Genomic DNA, 23296 nt, shown 5'->3' with positions numbered 1-23296 from the left:
GATTTTGCTTCAGCAGTGTTAGCTTTCTGGCTTAAAAGATCCAATCTAACAAGTGATAAGATTTCACCCAGTAGGGAAATATGAAAGCAGTTAACTGAAATACATACTTGGCAATTCTGAATTTGAAACAGGCCTCAACCTGACTCTGTTCCTCCTTACCCTCCTCAGATACCTTAGTTTTGTCTACATGCATTCCTGGTGGCAGCTTTGAGGACCCAATTCTGACTTGTGACTGGACATGGGTCATGTTCATGGGCTGGGGAAGTACCAGATGACCATTCTGTGGCCCCTGTATCCATGTAGTTAATGGAGTTCCACAGACCATGACAATAACTCAGGATACAGAACCCATTGCAACAGATGCTCAGCTGAAAACATGGAACTCAAGACTATAAAGACAGCTGACATGCAACATGATGCTAATCTTTCTAAGCTCCTCAATGTTTCACCAAATACCTATAAAGATCGAGTACCCTAGCACACACTGAGAAGTGTGGAGAGAAAGAATTCCATGCCTATGGTCCTCTGCTTATGAGAAATAGATTTCAGGACAGTAAATAGTTTTTGAGGGTAAGTTTCTCTTTTATAAACACCAGTCTCTCTCTCTTATATACTAGTTTAAAATTATTTATTTTTATTTCATTTGCATTGGTGTTTTACCTGCATGTGCATCTGTGAGTGGCTGTCAGATATCCTAGGAAGTGTGTTGTGTTGGGCAATTCCATTTAAAACAGTCAGAACAAAGAGGAAATGCAACATGAACAGTAGCAATCAGGTCCCTCTCCTTAGGTCCCTGTGGATGTAGCTGCTCTTGGTGCCTACAGCGTCTTCTTTGTGAATGCATGCCATGCTCTGAACTATAGCTGTGATGGCTTGTGTCCTATGGCTACTAGAGTACCAGCATCTCGCCTTGTTTCCAAAATACCTGCATCCACCCCTGTCTCCAGGCAAGCATTCTGAGCAAGAAACAATAGCCACATGTAAAGAATGTGGGATTTGTCAGTACACAAAGAATATAGTTTCCTTATCAAAGCTTCATTAGAAAGAGTGTAGTGTGAAGGAGAGAGATGCCATAGACTAGGACTCCAGTTACACAGTAGTCTCCATGTGGCTTTGTCAGACACAACTAGGAAGGGTGTTGGTGACCTGTGCAGACTTGGAAAAATATTTATCATGCTTCCCTATGATGAAAGCCAAGAAGAAAACTGGGACAGATGAGAGCTGCTTAGCTCAGGCTGACCTCTCTTCAGTGGGAAGACCAGAGTTATGTGTGGCTTCTATCTCTGTGTCTCAGGAGGAAAGTGAGGTCAGGTGTTCTTGTGCCTGCTGTTTTCACTGCTTTTAACAAGAAGGCTTCTTCCTTGAAAATGGTATGCTTGAGGGTAGCAAGGTCTGTCCCTGTCATCATTTGATTATGGATGTCCCCAAAAGGCCTTGTGCTGGAAGCTCATGTAAGAACCATTAGGACTAACCAGCTGTGACTGTGGACTATATATGCCCATAATCCTAGAACTGTGGGACAGTGTGATACCAGCCTATTCTTGTAGCTGACAGTCAGCCTGGCTGAGATGACAGACTTGTGTTTCAGTGAGTGGCTTGACTTGAACTTGTAAGGGAGAGAGTGATGAAAAAAGGACTTAATCTTTTCATTTTGTCTCTTCATGCTCACACAACACACACACACACACAAACACACATACATGAACACACACTCATGACATATACATGCATACAGACACATATGTGCACACACAAATGCACACAGAGGCACACATGTGCACACACACATGCCCACACACATGCACATACTCACAAAAACACACATGGAACACACACACACATACATGCATTCACACAACTCAGATGCCCACACACACGGGTGCACACACACATTCACATACACATATACCACACCATACACATCATGCCATACCACACAGAGGCACACACACAAATAAACACATGGAAATCACACACACAAGTGCACATGCACACAAAGACACACATATATAGATACGAACACACACAACCTACATTATACTACACATATCATAAACACACAAGCACACAGACACACACACAGGTGGTGCCTACTGCAAGATGGTTATGTCATGTCTAGAGGGAGCCGGTGTAGCAAAACCTGGTGGCTATGAAAAGATCCAAACTCTTCCCAAACCCCTCTCACTTCTCATCATGCCATGGGATCTTTCTCTCTAGCACACACTCCAACCATGATATCATATGGTACTATGACCAAAGCTGAGCCAGTGAGGTCACCCCAGCTTTCAATAACAAAACTGTCCCAAACAAACCTCTTCATGCATAAGCCAGCTTCAGTCATTTTGTTCTTGCAACAGAAAGTGGACTTGCTCAGGCACCCTTAAACAACACTCATTTCACAGTGTGACTACTGTCATGGGGTTATGTTTTAAGAGTGCTTGTGAGAGGAGGACCAGGCTGCAGCTGTAGAGGTGAACTGAGATGGCTTTAGCTTTGAAAGACCCCCAAACTTGGGGAGACTCTCTCCAGTCACAGGTTGAGGTGCCCCCAAGAAACGCGAGTAGCCGGTCTTGATGTAACAGCAAGAGGTAGCGTTTATTAACGAGATCCCGGACTGACACCTATCTCACACAGGAGACAGAGGAATCGGCCCCGAGCCTCTTCAGGCAGGGGTTTATATAGGAGAAGCCAGGGGGTTTCGCGTGGTTATCAGCAAGGGAAATGGGTACAAGGTCTCATCTGCAAGCAGTACGTGCGGGCTGGGGTGTTCTCAATATAGGAGAATGTCTTTATCTGTAGAGCAGGGAGTCATCCGTCCGGATGGCCCCCTTCCTGGAACAATCCCTCGACCTTGTTTATAGGCTTGGCCGGGCACATCTCAGGCCAGCTCTGTCCTGCCCCCTTATCTGCTGTTCTTTTGCAGTTTTTATGAAGTTTTTATTTTAACTCTTCAGCTTCAGTTTAGTATATTCCAGAAGAGAGAAGTTGGTTTGTGCAGGAATATCTTCAGATTGGAGAGGCTCAGTGTTTGATGCTGGGAAATGGTAGTAATAACTCTATCACTTATCAGTTGTTGTACATGTCAGAAAGTCTGCAGAAATAGTTATTTTGGTCACGTTTTGAATATATTTGGCTGTAATTTAATGTCATCACAAATGAATTTAGAAAGCTGCTGACTGCTAATATTGGTAGTTATGGATTTAACTTCAAGTGTCAGGACACATGTTTTGGTATAGCCACTCTCCCATGTCATAAGATTTAGAATACCTGCTCTCTCTGGTCATGAAGGTTAGTTAATAGCTCCTCTTCAAGGTCATAAGAGCAAAGCTGGCCATTGTCTCATGTCACAAAAGTCAGTGTGTCCAACAGGGTATCATGAATCTGTTTGATGTCTCTGAAGGATTTATTTTCTTTTAGAGTTAGGTATTTTATTTTGTGTATATGCATGGTCCACATATATGTGGGTATGTGCACTGTATGTATTAGGCAGTGTCCCCAAAGTCATAAGAGGGTCAGATACCTGAGACCAGGAGTTGCAGATGGCTGTGAGCTGCCTATGGGTCCTGCAATACACGTGCAGGTCCTCTGCAAGGGCAGCCAGTGCTCTCAAACCCTGAACCATCTCTCTAGTTTCTGCTCTGTAGGTTTTCTCGTGTCCTGTTGATTACTGTCTGCTCCACTAGCCTGTTCCACAGGAATCAGTCTTATGATTGTGTAGCATCACAACACGAAAAACAGTTTAATCTCTGACTGGATGCCCTGACAGATTATTAGAAAGAATACAAATTGACAGTACTTGTTTTTGAATATTAACAGTACCTCTGGAACTAAACTCAGATCGTCAGTAAGTTCCTTTCACCTCTGATCCATCTCACCAACGAACACAGTATATTCTATTCTGTTCTTAGTGCACCATGTATTGCCTCAAGAAGCAGCATTGTTAAGACAAGCAAAAGAAGACTTATAAAATCTTCAGAATTTGAGATTTAAAGTCACCCATAACTGGTGCTACACATCATTAATGGCACCACTTGGGAGAGAGAGGCTCTCTAAACTGTCTAAACTACTCTGGTCTACATGTTAAATATTAAGATAGCCACATTTTGTGGTGTGACCCTGCCTGAAAATAACCAACAAAAACCCAAACACACACACAGACCTCTACACAGGCACACACAGACACAAACACAGACACAGACAGACTGACAGACACACACACACACACACACACACACACACACACACACACACACAGAGCAATGTCCAGTTGCTACCTTTCTCATTCCTCAAGTGGGCTTTCAGTGTAACTATTTTAATCTCACCTACCTCAGTCCTTCCAGTCTGTAGGCTTCTGTTAAACCCTCAGGAATTGGCAACTGACATCAGGCCGGTTTCTGCTTGCTGGTGGGGAAATTGGGTGTTGTTGTTTTGTTATTCTGTACTCCCTTAGCCAACCACCCCAGGCCCTGAGAAGTTTCCATTTACCTCCTTCAGAGGACTCCTTCAGAGTTTTTAAGTCATACTTAACAAAGTAAGAAACCATTTGTTTTGATTGCAGCATTTAGGGTTGTGTTGAATAGGTACCAGCAGAATGTATGCTGTTTATAAGTAGGTCTGTGGGTTAGGACTAGGTGTAATTTTATCTGCTGAGTGAGTGAGTGTTTGCTCAATGTCCTTGCCCCTTTTGGCTTCTGTGGTATTTTTATTCCTGAAGACTAAAGGGTTTGAGTTTGCGTGGGATCCTTCTGTGATTTCCGTGTCCAGCACCTCTGGACTTATCCTATAAGTATTACCAGATTAAAAGGGCTGTTGATTTTCCATGGAGATGCTTGTTTACATTTTTACTTAATCCACAACTTATGTGAAAGAGGAGGGAGAGCAGCTTGCTGGCTCTGCAGCAACACACATTGACCCAGAGTGAAGGTTCTCTCTGTTACTGATTCGAATTCCTGAATCACCATGACATTTTGAATGAGCTATCCTCCACTGTCTCGGGCATTTGAGTACTCCTTTCCCAGTTGGTGAATCTGTTTGGGAAGATTCAGGAGGTGTGCCCTTGCTGGAGAAAGAATGTCATCTGGGCTGGACTTGAGGTTACTGTGATTTTCGTGACTCCCAGTGCACCTTCTGCTTTGTACTTGTGATTCTAGATGTGAGCCCTCAGTTTCCTGCTCCTTCCACCATGCCTTGTTTTTTTGGTTTTTGTTTGTTTGTTTGTTTGTTTTTTATTAACTTGAGTATTTCTTATTTACATTTTGAGTGTTATTCCCTTTCCCGGTTTCCGGGCAAACATCCCCCTAATCCCCCCCTTCTTTATGGGTGTTCCCCTCCCCCTCCCCCCCATTGCCGCCCTCCCCCCAACAATCACGTTCACTGGGGGTTCAGTCTTGGCAGGAGCAAGGGCTTCCCCTACTACTGGTGCTCTTACTAGGATATTCATTGCTACCTATGAGGTCAGAGTCCAGGGTCAGTCCATGTATAGTATTTAGGTAGTGGCTTAGTCCCTGGAAGCTCTGGTTGGTTGGCATTGTTGTTCATATGGATCTCGAACCCCTTCGAGCTCTTCCAGTTCTTTCTCTGATCCCTTCAACGGGGGTCCTATTCTCAGTTCAATGGTTTGCTGCTGGCTTTCGCCTCTGTATTTGCTGTATTCTGGCTGTGTCTCTCAGGAGCGATCTACATCCGGCTCCTGTCTGCCTGCACTTCTTTGCTTCATCCATCTTGTCTAATTGGGTGGCTGTATATGTATGGGCCACATGTGGGGCAAACTCTGAATGGGTGTTCCTTCAGTCTCTGTTTTAATCTTTGCCTCTCTCTTCCCTGCCAAGGGTATTCTTGTTCCCCTTTTGAAGAAGGAGTGAAGCATTCACATTTTCATCATCCATCTTGAGTTTCATTTGTTCTAGGTATCTGGGGTAATTCAAGCATTTGGGCTAATAGCCACTTACCAATGAGTGCATACCATGTATGTCTTTCTGTGATTGGGTTAGCTCACTCAGGATGATATTTTCCAGTTCCAACCATTTGCCTGCAAATTTCATAAAGTCATCTTTTTTGATAGCTGAGTAATATTCCATTGTGTAGATGTACCACATTTTCTGTATCCATTCCTCTGTTGAAGGGCATCTGGGTTCTTTCCACCTTCTGGCTATTATAAATAAGGCTGCGATGAACATAGTGGAGCACGTGTCTTTTTTATATGTTGGGGCATCTTTTGGATATATGCCCAAGAGAGGAATAGCTAGATCATCAGGCAGTTCAATGTCCAATTTTCTGAGGAACCTCCAGACTGATTTCCAGAATGGTTGTACCAGTCTGCAACCCCACCAACAATGGAGGAGTGTTCCTCTTTCTCTGCATCCTTGCCAGCATTTGCTGTCACCTGAGTTTTTGATCTTAGCCATTCTCACTGGTGTGAGGTGAAATCTCAGGGTTGTTTTGATTTGCATTTCCCTTATGACTAAAGATGTTGAACATTTCTTTAGGTGTTTCTCAGCCATTCGGCATTCCTCAGCTGTGAATTCTTTGTTTAGCTCTGAACCCCATTTTTTAATAGGGTTATTTGTCTCCCTGCGGTCTAACTTCTTGAGTTCTTTGTATATTTTGGATACAAGGCCTCTATCTGTTGTAGGATTGGTAAAGATCTTTTCCCAATCTGTTGGTTGCCGTTTTGTCCTAACCACAGTGTCCTTTGCCTTACAGAAGCTTTGCAGTTTTATGAGATCCCATTTGTCGATTCTTGATCTTAGAGCATAAGCCATTGGTGTTTTGTTCAGGAAATTTTTTCCAGTGCCCATGTGTTCCAGATGCTTCCCTAGTTTTTCTTCTATTAGTTTGAGTGTGTCTGGTTTGATGTGGAGGTCCTTTATCCACTTGGACTTAAGCTTTGTACAGGGTGATAAGCATGGATCGATCTCCATTCTTCTACATGTTGACCTCCAATTGAACCACCACCATTTGCTGAAAATGCTATCTTTGTTCCATTGGATGGTTTTGGCTCCTTTGTCAAAAATCAAGTGACCATAGGTGTGTGGGTTCATTTCTGGGTCTTCAATTCTATTCCATTGGTCTATCTGTCTGTCTCTGTACCAATACCATGCAGTTTTTTTCACTATTGCTCTGTAATACTGCTTGAGTTCAGGGATAGTGATTCCCCCTGAAGTCCTTTTATTGTTGAGGATACTTTAGCCATCCTGGGTTTTTTGTTATTCCAGATGAACTTGCAAATTGTTCTGTCTAACTCTTTGAAGAATTGGATTGCTGTTTTGATGGGGATTGCATTGAATCTGTAGATGCTTTGGTAAAATGGCCATTTTTACTATATTAATCCTGCCAATCCATGAGCATGGGAGATCTTTCCATCTTCTGAGGATCTTTCTTCAGTGTCTTGAAGTTCTTATTGTACAAATCTTTTACTTGCTTTGTTAAAGTCACACCGAGGTACTTTATATTATTTGGGTCTATTATGAAGGGTGTCGTTTCCCTAATTTCTTTCTCGGCTTGTTTCTCTTTTGTGTAGAAGAAGGCTACTGATTTATTTGAGTTAATTTTATATCCAGCCACTTTGCTGAAGTTGTTTATCAGCTTTAGTAGTTCTCTGGTGGAACTATTGGGATCACTTAAATATACTATCATATCATCTGCAAATAGTGATATTTTGACTTCTTCTTTTCCGATCTGTATCCCCTTGACCTCCTTTTGTTGTCTGATTTCTCTGGCCAGAACTTCAAGAACTATATTGAATAAGTAGGGAGACAGTGGGCAGCCTTGTCTAGTCACTGATTTTAGTGGAATTGCTTCAAGTTTCTCTTCATTTAGTATAATGTTAGCAACTGGTTTGCTGTATATGGCTTTTACTATGTTTAGGTATGGGCCATGAATTCCTATTCTTTCCAGGACTTTTATCATGAAGGGGTGTTGTATTTTGTCAAATGCTTTCTCAGCATCTAATGAAATGATCATGTGGTTTTGTTCTTTCAGTTTGTTTATATAATGGATCACGTTGATGGTTCTCCATATATTAAACCATCCCTGCATGCCTGGGATGAAGCCTACTTGATCATGATGGATGATTGTTTTGATGTGCTCTTGGATTCGGTTTGCCAGAATTTTATTGAGTATTTTTGTGTCGATATTCATAAGGGAAATTGGTCTGAAGTTCTCTTTCTTTGTTGGGTCTTTGTGTGGTTTAGGTATAAGAGTAATTGTGGCTTCATAGAAGGAATTCAGTAGTGCTCCATCTGTTTCAATTTTGTGGAATAGTTTGGATAATATTGCTATGAGGTCTTCTATGAAGGTCTGATAGAATTCTGCACTAAACCTGTCTGGACATGGGCTCTTTTTGGTTGGGAGACCTTTAATGACTGCTTCTATTTCCTTAGGAGTTATGGGATTGGTTAACTGGTTTATCTGTTACTGATTTAACTTCGGTACCTGGTATCTGTCTAGGAAATTGTCCATTTCCTGCAGATTTTCAAGTTTTGTTGAATATAGGCTGTTATAGTAAGATCTGATGATTTTTTGAATTTCCTCTGAATCTGTAGTTATGTCTCCCTTTTCATTTCTGATTTTGTTAATTTGGACACACTCTGTGTGTCCTCTCGTTAGTCTGGTTAAGGGTTTATCTATCTTGTTGATTTTCTCAAAGAACCAACTTTTGGTTCTGTTGTTTCTTTCTATGGTCCTTTTTGTTTCTACTTGGTTGATTTCAGCTCTGAGTTTGATTATTTCCTGCCTTCTACTCCTCCTGGGTGTATTTGTTTCTTTTGGCTGTAGAGCGTTTAGGTGTGCTGTCAAGCTGCTGACATATGCTCTTTACTGTTTCTTTCTGCAGGCACTCAGTGCTATGAGTTTTCCTCTTAGCACAGCTTACATTGTGTCCCATAAGTTTGGGTATGTTGTACCTTCATCTTCATTAAATTCTAAAAAGTTTTTAATTTCTTTCTTTATTTCTTCCTTGACCAGATTATCATTGAGTAGAGCATTGTTCAATTTCCACGTATATGTGGGCATTCTTCCCTTATTGTTATTGAAGACCAGTTTTAGGCCGTGGTGGTCTGATAGCATGCATGGGATTATCTCTATCTTTCTGTACATGTTGAGGCCCGTGTTTTGACCAATTATATGGTCAGTTTTGGAGAAAGTACCATGAGGAGCTGAGAAGAAGGTATATCCTTTTGCTTTAGGATAGAATGTTCTATAAATATCTGTTAAGTCCATTTGGCTCATGACTTCTCTTAGTCTGTCTACGTCTCTGTTTAATTTCTGTTTCCATGATCTGTCCATTGATGAGAGTGGGGTGTTGAAATCTCCTACTATTATTGGGTGAGGTGCAATGTGTGTTTTGAGCTTTAGTGAGGTTTCTTTTACGTATGTAGGTGCCCTTGTATTTGGGGCATAGATATTTGGGATTGAGAGTTCATCTTGGTGGATTTTTCCTTTGATGAATATGAAGTGTCCTTCCTTATCTTTTTTGATGACTTTTAGTTGAAAATTGATTTTATTTGATATTAGAATGGCTACTCCAGCTTGCTTCTTCCGACCATTTGCTTGGAAATTTGTTTTCCAGCCTTTCACTCTGAGGTAGTGTCTGTCTTTGTCTCTGAGGTGTGTTTCCTGTAGGCAGCAGAATGCAGGGTCCTCATTGCGTATCCAGTTTGTTAATCTATGTCTTTTTATTGGGGAGTTGAGGCCATTGATGTTGTGAGATATTAAGGAATAGTGATTATTGCTTCCTGTAATATTCATATTTGGATATGAGGTTATGTTTGTGTGCTTTTCTTCTCTTTGTTTTGTTGCCAAGACGATTAGTTTCTTGCTTCTTCTAGGGTATAGCTTGCCTCCTTATGTTGGGCTTTACCATTCATTATCCTTTGTAGTGCTGGATTTGTAGAAAGATATTGTGTAAATTTGGTTTTGTCATGGAATATCTTGGTTTCTCCATCTATGTTAATTGAGAGTTTTGCAGGATACAGTAACCTGGGCTGGCATTTGTGTTCTCTTAGGGTCTGTATGACATCTGTCCAGGATCTTCTGGCTTTCATAGTTTCCGGCGAAAAGTCTGGTGTGATTCTGATAGGTCTGCCTTTATATGTCCACCATGCCTTGTAGTCATGGAACTTAACCTCTGGTAACAAGTGGTGTCTGTAATAGGATCACTAACTCCCTACTTCTTTTATAGTTTGCTGTGCTCATGGCATTTCTGTCACAGAAATACAAATGTAACTAATGCAGATGGTGATGTAATGGAGTGGACTCTTGCTGTGTGACACCTGATCCTGCCAGGTTGTGCTTGTTTGGTTCTTGTTTAGGGGAATATGGAAAACTTTGGAACTTTGACCTAGAAGTTGTTGAATGGTCTAAGAAGAGCTTAATGGTCTATACTGGCAGGAGCTTGGAATGCTCAGGAGTGCCAAGAACTATTCAGACTGGGGAAGCCCAGAACAAGGGGATTCGGAAGGGAACAATGTTTACGACTGGCTAATGATATTTCCTGTGATGCTCTTACAGAAATATGGGTTCCTTCTTCCCACACCCTAACACCTTACCTGAGGCTAAATTTAAAAGTAATAAACAAAATTATTTGGTGCAGATTTGAAGAGAGCCTTGTATAACCACTGTCATGTTGTTCTTAGCAATTACTCTTAACAGGTCTATAATGAATCAAAGCAAAGGAGGCAAAAAAGAAATAAAAAATTATAGTTTGGAGTGAAAAGGACACTGGGAAGATTAATATTATAATGAATGCCCATGCCAGAAGAGAGCCTGAAATTTCTTAGAAGAATAGCACCTTAATAAGAGGCCATCTCTCCTCAAGGAACGACATCACTAAACTAAGCTTCTATTCTGTAATCAGGAGTAACTGATTTAGGGTTTTACTGCTGTGAACAGACACCATGAACAGAGGTACTCTTAAAGAACACATTTGTGTCTCGCTTACAGATTCAGTGGTTTACTTTACTGTCATCAAGGTGGGAGCATGGCAGCATCTAGGCAGACATGGTGCAGGAGGACCTGAGAGTTCTACATCTTCATCTGAAGGCCTCTAGGAGAAAACTGATTTCCAGGCAGCTCAGACAAGAAACGTAAAGGTCACAGCCACAGTGACACATGTATTTCATCAAGGCCACACTTAGTCCACACCTCCAAATAGTCCCACTCCCTGGCCTTACTGTTTTCAAATCGCCACAGGAACATTAGACATTTTCAGTTCCTGGAATCACCTTTGATCAGAAGCTGTGGCTGCTGTGGTTCATGGGGCCCAGGTCTTTCCAGAATCAGGCATCTTCTCATGTATTCTCATTGGTCACTGGAAGTAAAGAAGCTCAGCAAAGGACTGCTGTGTGGGCTGAGACAGCTGAGAAAGTCTGCTTGGGAAGGTGTGTCAATTTTTGTCTCTACATAGAGACAGGATAGGGGTTACCTGACCTTCCCTGGCCAGTTTCCATTTGGGACCCCTGGACTGTAATCATTGTCTGGTAGGCAAGTGTCATTTGGCATTCAATGTCATGTTGTGCCTATTGTGTACCCAAATTTGATACAAGACTTGAGAATGTAGGCTTGAAAGGTATCCAGTTCCTAATCTGGGGAGGAGAAGAGCAGGCCTGAGAGGAACAGGCTTCATGTGCAGAGGGAGGTCCATCTGTACATGGGTGAGAGAAATTCAGAGAATGTTAATCAAATCTGGCAATCTGGGGGAGGGTGCAAACAATCAATGACAGTAAAGTCAGCTTCAAACTTGGGAGAAGGTTTGTTGCCACTGTTTGCACACCATGCTTCAGAGATGGTGACTCACAGAGAAGCTCTGTCTTGAGTTCATGGCACTGAGCATGTGAGCTGAGCACTTGACATCTCAAGTTCTATATGTTGTCAGGGGCCTTACACAAAGGCCCTTATCTACCTGCCAGCATGTTGCTTTACTAGTAGTAGTCACATGAATTTAAATTTCCTACTTGTTTGTGTTCTTAAAAGCTCACCGATTAGTTTTAGCTGAGTCTCCTAGGAGACTTTGCTCTCACATGCTGTAAGTTTTAAAGATATGGTGATTAATATGAATAACTTTTCATAGGTCAATGCAGGGCCCACAGTGACCTCACCTTGCTATCTTGAGCTGTTAACTCCTGGGCAAAGTTTCTCAAGAGTCTCTGCCTCAGAAAGAAATGTGGTACTGTGATTTCATAATCTACCTACATTCCTTGTGTCACCCAATATATCAGCTAGAGTGAGGGGATCCTCCCCTGTTCAGGACAATTTAGATACTGCTTCCCCAGCAGGAATGGAAGGGCCACTTCCTGCCTCTGCAGGGGCAGTCCCTGGTGTTCACTGTAATGTTACTCATCACTTGCACCTTGAATCAGTTGTTCCACTGGAGCACGAAGCCTCCACTTTATTCTGGGAGATGACAAGGTGTCTCCAGCTAGGGACAGTGGTCCAAACATGAGTTTAAATGAGGGCAGTGAGGGTGGTGTACACACATTGTGGGTTTCATATTGAGTGCTACTGAAGTTCATGTACTTCCTACTAGATTCATCTGTGAGTGACATGTGATCTTTGTATTAAACTTTACCTTCAGGTTCAAGATTTCATGGTAGACCAAGGCCCTACTTTCTTTTTAAGATATCCTAGGAAGTGGATATAAAAGAGAAAATATAGTTCAGAAAACGGACCTAGGCGTACAGCACTTGCTTACATGTGCAAGTCCCTGTGCTCAACTCCAAGACCACACAATATGCCTTATAGATAGATGATGTAGGCCCTTAAGTTCTTCTGACAGCCCACATGTGGACGAGGTATACACAGGCCATAACCTGTCTTCTCAAGTCTTGCATGATTATAGGGTCATATGAGACCTTTCTGACGACCGTGAAATATAAGGCTACTCCTATGTCCCATATGTCATTCTTTGGACTATTATGAAGTTTGCCTAGGCAGAGTTCAAAGGCAGCAAAGTGTAACCACCATAGTATTGGTTCAGCATTTGCCCTAGTTCAACTTGTGTACTGAAGCCAAAGTGCATAGCTGTGACTTTTCCATTCCTGTCCAACAAAACATCATCTGTTTTCAGGCACATTCACGCCCAGAGAAGGCTGTACTGTGGCTGTACTGGGCCTGTCTGCTATTCACAGGCATACTCAGCCATGCCACCCAGCACATCCCAAGCTCTATTTGGAGTGCTTTGGTACCACAGGAGACTTGTGTTGGTGGACACACTGACAAACGAAGTACCTAGACCCTACCAAGCTCCTGTCCACACTTGACTCATGACCAGAGCCAGCAGTATGAGCAGCTGGGTAAAAATGGAGACATTTGCACTTTCGTCCTTTTTTTTTAATACAACAAAATGTTTAATGAGCAAATTCGTATTAGCAAATATGAAACTGCCACAAGGAGGAGCAGGACTGAGACCACTGGTTGAAGGTCAGGAAGACTAAAACGAACCAACTACTTAAGAAACCAGGGTGGAGAATGATGAGGACCAGAAGCCAGAGGACAGGAACTGTGGCCCTAAAAAAGGAGAGGGTAGGGTACTGAGGGCCAGACAACCAAATTCAAAGTAGTTTTGCCATAAAATACAAATATGCTATGTTCCTAGCATGCTGGCGGGGGGGTACTTTCTTCCTTGGTAGCACTTGTGAACCCCAGGACCAGGTGACAAGCTTGAGGCCAGGCAAGGAAAGAGGATCAGAGTGACCTTACCTGAGCTTGAGGGATAAAAACCTCAGAGAGGGGAGGGACTACCCTTGGCTCAGACTCTTCAGGGACATATGTGATGAGGGGAAGCTAAGGAAAGGCAAGGAGGACACACCCCCTTGGTACCAGGTGGTGTGTGTGTGTGTGTGTGTGTGTGTGTGTGTGTGTGTGTGTTTGCACATGCTCATGTGCATGTGTGCCTATATATGCACCTGCATGTGTGCCTGTGTGTGTGTCAGGGGGGCATGTCTTGACACCAGTCCTGCCCCATGCTGGTCATTCACAGTTGGCACAGTCCCCACTTAACACTAGGGTTTTTGTTCCCAAACTTTTTCTAATAGAAGCTAACATACCTCTTGGTCAGGGATAGTTAACGCACTTCATAAGAATGGGGAACACTGATCTTTTGGGATTGAAACCTGAGCTAGCTTGGGGGTCCTCCTCCTCCCATGGTTCCCAGTCTGTTTGTTATCACATTGTCCAGACAATAGAACGCTCAGCTCTGCCTGTGCCCCAGTGTGAGTCATTGCATCAACTGACATCCTGACTGGTTGTCCAAACTCCACGTTCTGGCTGAGCTCAGGACCCACAGGAGAAGGCCTAGATGAGGAGGTTCTGCCCTACCCAGCCAGGTAGACTTGAGCTCCACACTGACGAATGTTAGAAGGGATCCAGATGTGGCTCTCACACAATGCTGGCACAACTACCAAGAATCTGAGCTCAGCAGTGACATTCAAGTCTCCTCTTGCCCAAGTAAATGGACATCAAATACTTCTTTGGACCTTGGGCAGTAAAGGAATCATGAGGGCTCCATGGGTAGATAACGTACCATATACCTTCCCAGAGCCCATGAACTGCACCTGCTTACTGGCCCCTGAACCTGCTTGACTAAGGTGAGGAGAGGAGACCCCAAACAGCCCTATACCACTGCCCCAGGAACACTATCATGCCAGGTGGAGGCAGCCCCCACAGCCTGAGGAATGGGGTAAGGATTCTTTCCCATTGCATCCACTGGTGTTTTGTTTGCAAGGTTTGGGTGGAAGTGAGACATACTGCAAGGGAGGCCTTTGTGTTGCTTACTGTACTTAAAAGCAAGACATGGGAAAAGGACCTACAGAGTTTTGATCTAAGACATCCTGCAGTAGCCAGCTCTGGGTCCTTGGAGCTTAGGCAGGCTTTACAGTCATAGAGCTCCCTCTACTGCCCAAGTTTCACCATGACAACTCTTGCAGCTAAGACAGGAGCCCAAGCTGCTTCAGGGCTAACATAGACACTTGTTTCTCTCAGACACGTTTGCACCTGAGAATCCTAGGAGCTTAGTTTCAGTGAAGGAAGAATAGGGCCCACCACATGCCCTAAGCTAATGACAGAACTGGCTGCCTATCTTCTAAAAGTGGGCAGGCAAAAAGACCTTTATAGTGTGCATCAGGGTTGAGGGCCAAAAACTGCCTTGCCCAGACATGGCCAAAGGCTGCTGGTTCTGGAATGTTACCAAACAACCTTAAAGGCTGGCTGGCACAGACAGGGCTGCTGTATGGCTCTTGCCTACACTACAATATCTGGCAGGGGTGGATCTTTGCCAGGCTAGCACAGAATGAACTTCATGCCATTGAGAGGAGCTAACCAGTGTGCAGTCTCAGGTTTCGCTGGGTGATCTAGTCATGAACTGTCTGTATGACTGAGCAGACAGGCATTGTCCAGGCTGAGGACATACTGGTCACCTCTGTGGTTGTTCTCTTCCTCTTCAACCTGCAGAAAGATACAGCAACATGGTGGTAGTCCTCACCATGACTGTTGGTGCTTTCTATGCTCTTACAATCCCAGGGCTCCAGGTCTACCCAGACTGTTCTAATTCTGGCATAGACAATCTGTCCTGGGTGTGATAGGTCATCCTGTTGGTTCTCTGTCTTAGCTCTCATGGCACACTGCCCTCTATATTGCCCCATGCTGTTTCCTCCAACCTTTCCAGCATGCAACAGCTCCATGTCCTGCCCCACCTACTTTATGATCCCTGATAATTTCAGATATTTTAATGTTCTTCCAGGCTGGGCTGTGGCCTCGTGTGGGGCTCACATTCATCCTAGAGGTTCTTGGGAGCCTCCATGCCATGGCGTAGGACCTCTTTTTGTCCACACTGGGTCGAGTGATTCCATCCAGTGTAGTATTCTCTCCCTATTGTTGAATTTTAGCACTTATGTCTTTCAGGAATGGCTCTAGATGTGGTCATCGTATACTACCCTGAAAGAACCGCCAGAGTTCCAGGACGGCCACCTTTCACTTAAGCAAACTTGTCCACAGACTGTGTGGGTCCCATCAGCTGAGAGTAGCCTTCACATTGCAGTGATGTGCATATTTCTGCTTTTCAGCCACGATGGACTTTAGGATCTTCCCTGAGGACCCTACACGAACCACAGGTAGGAGATGTGTAAATGGGGCATGTTATTGGTTCAATTCTTCAGTGTGGTGCCTTAAGCTGACAGACTTTTGGGAGGGCATGTGCTTCTCTATTACATGAGTTAGTTCCATTGTTGGCCTGGATTCTGCTGTGACTGCCTCTTATGCTCTCTCCTCCCACTCTTTAACTGTTCCTAACTCTCAGTGAGTCCAGCATCGTGCTGGCTGGTCAATCAGCCTTCATGCCAGTCTAGATTCAGTCCAGAAACACAGAGCCCACACTGTCCTCTACCGGGGTTTCACAGGGCTGCTGGTTTAGTTTCTCCAGTGCCCTATGGTGGTACAAACTCAAGTTTCTTAGGTCCCTAGGGGTCTGGTAAAAACCCTTTAGTACAAGATAGAGGTAAAGAAGGGTAGAAATAAAGTCTTGCAGTTCTTCATGTACACCTCTCCAAGGCTCTACACTCTTCTGGTCCTGGTGTGCCACTCAGCAAGCCCTCCCACTAAGGCTCTGTGCCTGAAGCAGAGGACCACTGCTAAACCAGTGTTCCCAAGGAATTGGCTGTACCTGCAGCGTGACCTGTAGAGGATTCTCCACAACCCTGAGGACCCAATTTGAAAATCTTAGTTGGGCAGTGTGTGGGAGCCATCCAGGCTATATGGAGACCTTACCCAGAATTTGACCTCAAGCCCTGCACCCTGATTAGCTTGACCCACACTCCTGCAAAGGTCTCTGGGTGGCTGCTGAGATGAGTTGGAGGAGGATGAGGAAGAAAAGACAGGTAAATCAGGGCCAAGACAGGAGCACTGCCCGTACTCACTGTGGTGGCCCATCGTGTCCTGGGCTCATTCCTGCTGTAACTCTCAAGTAGGAACCACACATCCTTCCTCATGGGACTGTCCGTGATGAGGCCAGCTGAGGATCTGACCTGTCAGCAAGAAAGACAGGAGCTGTATGTGCCACAAACCAGAGCACAGTGTCCCATATAAGGCCATCTCACAAATGATGCCATGTCCTCCCCAGAGTGGCTCCAGTCAGGGTTAGGAGTGGCTCATGTATTCTGAGCTCTCTGCTACTCCTGCAGACACAGGAATGGTGCCTTCTCATGCTCATCTATCCTGAGCCCAGGGATCAGCCAGAGGTCATACTCATGGGAATTCAGACTCAGTTCAATCTGCTATCCTGTAGCCCATGAGTCTGGACTCAACTTTAGTGGTCAAGGCCAGTGGTTTTTTCCTGGACAAGACTTTGAGAATGTAGCCACACACAGTGTTAGTGACACATTGCATGCCCTTGACTGGCCTTCACTGTAGTAGTCCTGAGTGACCATTCCAGCGTGCAACCAGGGATTCAGACTAGCAATGGCCAGACAAGGCTCTTTGCTACTTGGGCCTATAGCTCACCCCCAGTGTAGTTCCATGTGGCCTGGCTGCTGCAGCTCCTCCAGAAGCTACCAGATGTTTTCCCACAGAATCCTGCAGTCCCTGTGGGCTCTTCCACAGACATCTCACACTCTCTCTGAGGGGATTTAGCCTGGATGCCTGCTGTGTGGGAGCTGCCTTGGCTCGTGGAGCAGAGTGAGAGGCAGGGGAGATGTTGTCTGCTGGTCTTATTGTCCTCAGTGTCCAGGGCTTCCGTGCTCTTTGGGTCCAGGTCCAGCTCCAGTGGGTCACTAATGTAAATCCAGCCCATACAAGTTCCACACACCATGGGGTATAGGGTAGACCATGACTGAGGGGGAACCAATCAATCCAAGGACCCTGTGAGGACCAGGTCACCTCTCAGGCATGATGCAAGGCCAGGAGCTCTGTGTGCCCTGACAGAGGGGGATTGGACCCTGACTCCCATGAAATGCTTCTTCAGACCTATTACGTCATCAGCTCTGAGAGCATTAAGAACATATCACACTGCTTGCCTCTGCCATGTAACTCTATCTTCCAGGGCTGCAGGACCTCAGGAATATTAGCGGTCTTCTATGAACATTAATATTCTGTTAAATCACTTTGATAAATAGTTCTCAGCATGATACCTGTCTCCAGAAGTAGTCATTCAGCAATTCTCATGGGCACGGGGAAGCAAAATCTTCCTACTGCTCCTCCTCTTCCTCCTCTTCTTCCTCCTCCTCTTCCTCCTCCTCTTCCTCCTCCTCCTCCTCCTCCTGCTGCTGCTGCTGCTGCTGCTGCTGCTGCTGCTGCTGCTGCTGCTGCTGTTGCTCCTGTTGCTGCTGTAGCTTTGTTGGAAGCATCAGCAAAGCCCATAAGCTCAGCATCCATGGAATGAGGTGGGGTTGGGAATTGCAGACAGGTGCACATACCTGTCCAGATGATGACCTCTTACAGGACATAGGTGTAGGGTTGTGCATGGACACTTAGGCACAGAAGGAGGTATGCATACACATGCAAACACTCCCTCTTACACAGAGGTTAACATGATGTACAGAAAACCAAGTCCATCCTGAATGTGGGGCTCACTTTAGTTGTTACATTCCGATGGTAGAACAGACGTGTGTGAGGACAAGAAGCTCTGTGGTCCCTGGGGCCAGAAGGAAGAGAGTGGCTATGCTGACACAGTTAAAATAAACTCTCACAGTCTATGATAGCCAGGTCACAGGACCCAGGCAGCTGTGTTATTTGTGAGCACCGAGGGCAGCCAGAAGCTAACTATTGAGCACTGACTGGACCAAGCCCAGAAAGGGTCTCTGTTTTTCAGAGTGCTGCGGGCAGTGCATTGTGTAGCACTTTCCTTTTGAAGACTCTTCTGGGGTTTTGAGTCCCCTATAGAGGAGCCTCATGTCTGAAGACACTAAGCCTATGAGGAAAGATCCTCATGTGCAGAGTTCATTGAAAGGCCTGAGAGCAGAAAAGCAAAGAAAGAGCAAAATGTGCCACCTCTCCTCACTGTGGTTCAGCTTCTGCCTTTGCAGCTGAGCTCAGGTGCCCTGGAGTCCTCCCTAGCCTGAGTCAGTGGTCTAAAGTTCAAGTCACTGCTTTCTGGTTTGTAGTTTCAAACGCAGCACAGTTTCAGGCAAGAAAAGCTGTGAACACTATCTAGACCTTGCTGTCTACATTTGACGGGGACTGTTGAGCCCCAAAGAAAGCAAGGTCTATAAGGTCAGGTATTACAGGACTGGGCTAGGGCTGGAATCCAAGTTCCCTTCTCCCTCTGCTGTGGGCAGATGGTGAGCCTTGTAATTGGTTCTTACTCTGTACAGGGGTAGAAACAAAGGGTCTTATGGGAGCTCTGGCACAGGCCTGCCCAGGAATGGCTTAGAGAGCCTCGCACCAGCCCAATATTTGATATGTCCCCAGCTTTGTCTAACACCTTCAGCTGTGTGCCATTTTCCCTGCCTCTTGTAAAAGACTCTAAATGTTTTCTGACAAAAGGCAATCAAGGAGGAGTTTCACAAAGACAGGTGGGGATCTGTTGGGATGTTAACATGGGCTAACACATTAGAGGGCCAGAGCCACAGGACCGATGCTTGGTGGACATTCTCCTCTGACATCCAACACAGACATCTTTGTACAGAGATCAGGAGAAGTCTTCTCTGAATAACAGTGCAGAACACCTCAGGCTCAGGGAATCAGGACTGACACCCATAGAATTCTGTAGAATGTTTGTGATACAAGGGCTCATCAACCTGGGTCCGTGTGCCTCTAGAGATGAGCACAGAACCGGGCTGTGGCTGGTTATGGTCTCAGACAGGAAGGCGGGAGGGAGCTGGTTCATGCAGTTTTTCTTTCCCTTGGCCAAAAGGAAGGACTGGAAGAAGTCTGTCTATGGAGAGTGAGGCTGGCTGGGAAACTGTATGCCGTTCTCCATTCTCACCCTGCTGGGGGCTTGGGGCTGTTGTCCAGTTAACCTCTCCACCATTCCAGTCTGCTTCTCTCCATTTAATCCATGCATCTCTGTCCCTGGGCTAGGTGACCTGGATGCAGAAGTCCTACCTGTAGCTGCCATCCAGGGCATAAGTCCCTCAGTGAGTGAATTCCAGATGGTTCTGTCTAAAGCAGCATCGAGCAGGGTAAGAACCATGGTACATGGAAGAGGATACTGCATCCAAACGCATTTCATATAGAATCAACCCTCATGCTCAGAGACCTGATCAGTCCTATTTACCACTTTCATCATTTTTGTTATTCACTGTACTGTGAAGTGTGAATTTTTATTATATTTAACTTCGGCAAAGGGAGATAAAGAGTTTAGCACTGGAAACTCCCTAGGGCCTGGCTAGAAGGGAGGCCTGGAGACCCATGTGTGCTTCTGGGGAAAAAGCTCTTTCGTAGGATGCCTCCCTGAGTCCCAGGATGTGTGGAGGGCTCTGTGCCCTATCCAGGGTTGACCTCAGTATATTAATGGGAGCTGAGGCTTCTCTCTGATAGAACAGTACCACCCTCATGGAAGATGTCTGTGATGGTTTGTATATGCTTAGCTCAGGGAGTGGCACTATTAGGAGGCATGGTCTTGTTAAAGTAGGTGTTCATATTGGGCATGGGCTTTAAGACCCTTTTCCTATCCACATGCAAGCCAATCTTCCCCAACCAGCCTTCAGATGACGATGTGGAACTCTCACTCTCTCTGGCACCATGAATACCTGGTTGCTGCCATGCTCCCAGCTTGATGATACTGGACTGAGTCTCTGAACCTGCAATCCTGTGTTCATTAATGTTGTCCTTATAAGAGCTGCATTGGTTGTGTGTGCCTCTTCTCAACAGTAAACACTTAACTGAGACAGTGTTCATGTTCCCTTCTTTAGGTTCCAGGCTTTAGCAGCTTCAAAGATGAGCTGCATTCTCTTGGGACTATGGGACCAGAAGCCCCAGACTGTCTGCTTGATCTGAGAGTGCTAGGACATCCTGCTCCTAAGGGAATTGTTACTGCTCCATTGCAATACTGTGAATAGCATCAGCAGGCTCCTGCTCTGTTACCCCCTGAACACAATGCTGTCTTCTCCAGGAGTGGATCCAACAGCTCTCAGAACCTCCCCAGGAACTGGGTGTTTCCCAAGGATTACCTGCACTTGGTTGCAAACCCCTATCCTGTGTTCTGAAAACTTTTCAAAGCCCATTCACCTGATACTGGTGCTTTCAGGACAGTATTCCCAAGTGTCATTTCCTACCCTGAGAGTTCACTCTCATGAGGCAACACCTGCCCTTGACAGATGATTTTCCCAAGGGGCATTGTATGTGCAGGTGAATTGTGTGTGCCAACTCTTGTCAGATCAGCACATGATGGCAGCAAGGCCCCATTTGCTCTTCGTTTTGAACTCATGATCCTGGCACTGTCTTGTTGTTATTTAGGTCCCTGTCAGTCCTGAATTGAATTTTAGCATGGGAACCCAGGGCAGTTGTCTTCAAACTTTTTCCTAGTATGAACCACATCTTCACCTCACCAGACATAAAGCACAACAAACACCAGGCAGGCAGAGAACCCTCAGGGGCTGGAGCTGGCATTTTCAAACACTCTGACTTGACCTTGGCCAGCACAGATTCAGAGGGCAGCCGCTATGTAGGAAGATCTCCTTCCTCCTCTCGGAGTTTAGAACATGTAGATTTAGGCTAAGGTGCTGGCACACATGAGCAGAGGCAGCAGCATGGGCTTGTTCAATGTCAAAGCCTACCTGCCACCCCTGTATCACATGTCAGAGCAGCCCATCACATGAGAAGTCTAGAGGTGATGATATCCTGAGTGAATAGTCCGTGTTCTGCTGCCAGTTTCTTTGCTCCCACATGGCCAACTGGGAGAAGGGATTGAAAAAGGGAAGGTGATGAAGCCCTGCAAATATATACTTGGTGCCACCAAAGACCATGGGCTCTGACTGGCGAGATCTTTCAGTTAGATTTTAAAAAATGCCTCCTCAAGATAGGTAGTAGGTACTCTCAGGAAGGCGGATCATGGTGTGGTACAATGGGGCAGGATCCATGAGGCTGGTGCTGTGGGCCAGGGACATTGGGGCAGGTAAAACTGAGTAGGAACCCTGGGCCAGGTACAACAGGGCAGGGACCCTGGATCATTTACAACAGAGCAGGGACCCTGGGGCAGGTGCAGTGTAGCAGGGACTCTGGGGGTGGTGCAATGGGGCAGGAGTCCTGGGGAAGGGATCTTGTAGTTGTGACCCTGTGGAATGTGCAACCGGCAGGGACCCTGCTGGAGGTTCACTGAGGCATGCAGCCAAGGTGGAATGTTCGGAAAGTTGTCTGTTTGCTTCATGCAGCTGCTGTCTGAAGTAGAGAACACTGCCAACTGCCCCAGAAGGGATCTTGGGAGGGCCTTGCAAGAATGCCAGAGCTCCTAACTGAGGAGTTACACGTTCCACAGATGGGCCTTTATTGAGTTGAGCAGATTCTAAGAGAGCTGTCTTGAATGAACAGCCAAAAAAAGCGGGAATGAATAACAGGCATATTGCACCAGCCATGTACAAGGTGTTTTGCTCAGAAGAGTAGGACAGGAAGAAACTGATTAAGGCAATTCACTTGTCTGTCTGTCTGTCTGTCTATCCATCTGTCTGTCTATCCATCTGACTCTCCTTCCATCCATCCATCCATCCATCCATCCATCCATCCATCCATCCATCCATCCATCCATCCATCTCTCTGAGGGAAGTCAGCTTTTATGTGTAAGAAGAAGGTCACAGAAGCACTCCCATTTGGCAACAATGAGGTTTGTAGGGAGTGAGATAGATGGGTTATTTGTATGTTTGTTTGTTTGTTTGTTTAATGCAGGTGGTGGGATAGAATGACAGTTGTGAGCAGTTCCCATCGGCATCAACTGTACCACAGACCCAGTCTCAGTGTGACACAGAAGACAACTACCTGGAAAGTATGTCCTCTCTCTAAGGGGACAGTATAATACAATACTCTGGACTGCAGGTCAGACAAGGCCTGTGTTTAGGAGACTTGTGGACAGATGAATGTCTGTGAGTCTGGACTTAGACTCTGTGGAGGGCTCAGGTCACCTGACTGTCCTGAAGCTTCCCACTGTGATTTATTTCCCTCCTACAGAGTCAGCCACCTGAGCAACTGCATTTCCTGGTTATCCCCTAATCCACTTACACTGTGTAGAGTGTCCAGTCTTAGGGAGGGCCTGGGAATCTGAGAGACACCACTGAGCCCTCTGGGCCTGGCTGACTCAACCTGAGGCTACTCTGTGTGTCTTCATTTTGCTCACCCACCAGAGACCTCAAAAGTCAGCAGTAAAGTTGCTGAGAGGCCAGGA

General features: G+C 45.3%; 1 long non-coding RNA gene across 7 annotated transcripts in view; it reads left to right on the top strand.

Annotated features, from left to right (window-relative positions):
- The window catches only part of LOC134482762 (uncharacterized), a 79228-nt gene that overhangs the window by 4623 nt on the left and 51309 nt on the right, over nt 1-23296 (top strand). For 3 of the 7 annotated variants that reach the window (XR_010059318.1, XR_010059307.1, XR_010059322.1), the window contains 3 exons: nt 15895-16103; nt 20005-20105; nt 22804-22900. This is a non-coding gene — a long non-coding RNA (uncharacterized LOC134482762). The other 4 variants (XR_010059321.1, XR_010059310.1, XR_010059323.1 and 1 more) reach the window with 4 other exon arrangements.

Source organism: Rattus norvegicus, chromosome 1 (genome assembly GCF_036323735.1).
Source record: "Rattus norvegicus strain BN/NHsdMcwi chromosome 1, GRCr8, whole genome shotgun sequence".
NCBI lineage: Eukaryota > Metazoa > Chordata > Mammalia > Rodentia > Muridae > Rattus > Rattus norvegicus.
The sequence above is the reverse complement of the archived record's forward strand: the minus strand, read 5'-3'. Positions and strand labels throughout refer to the sequence as shown.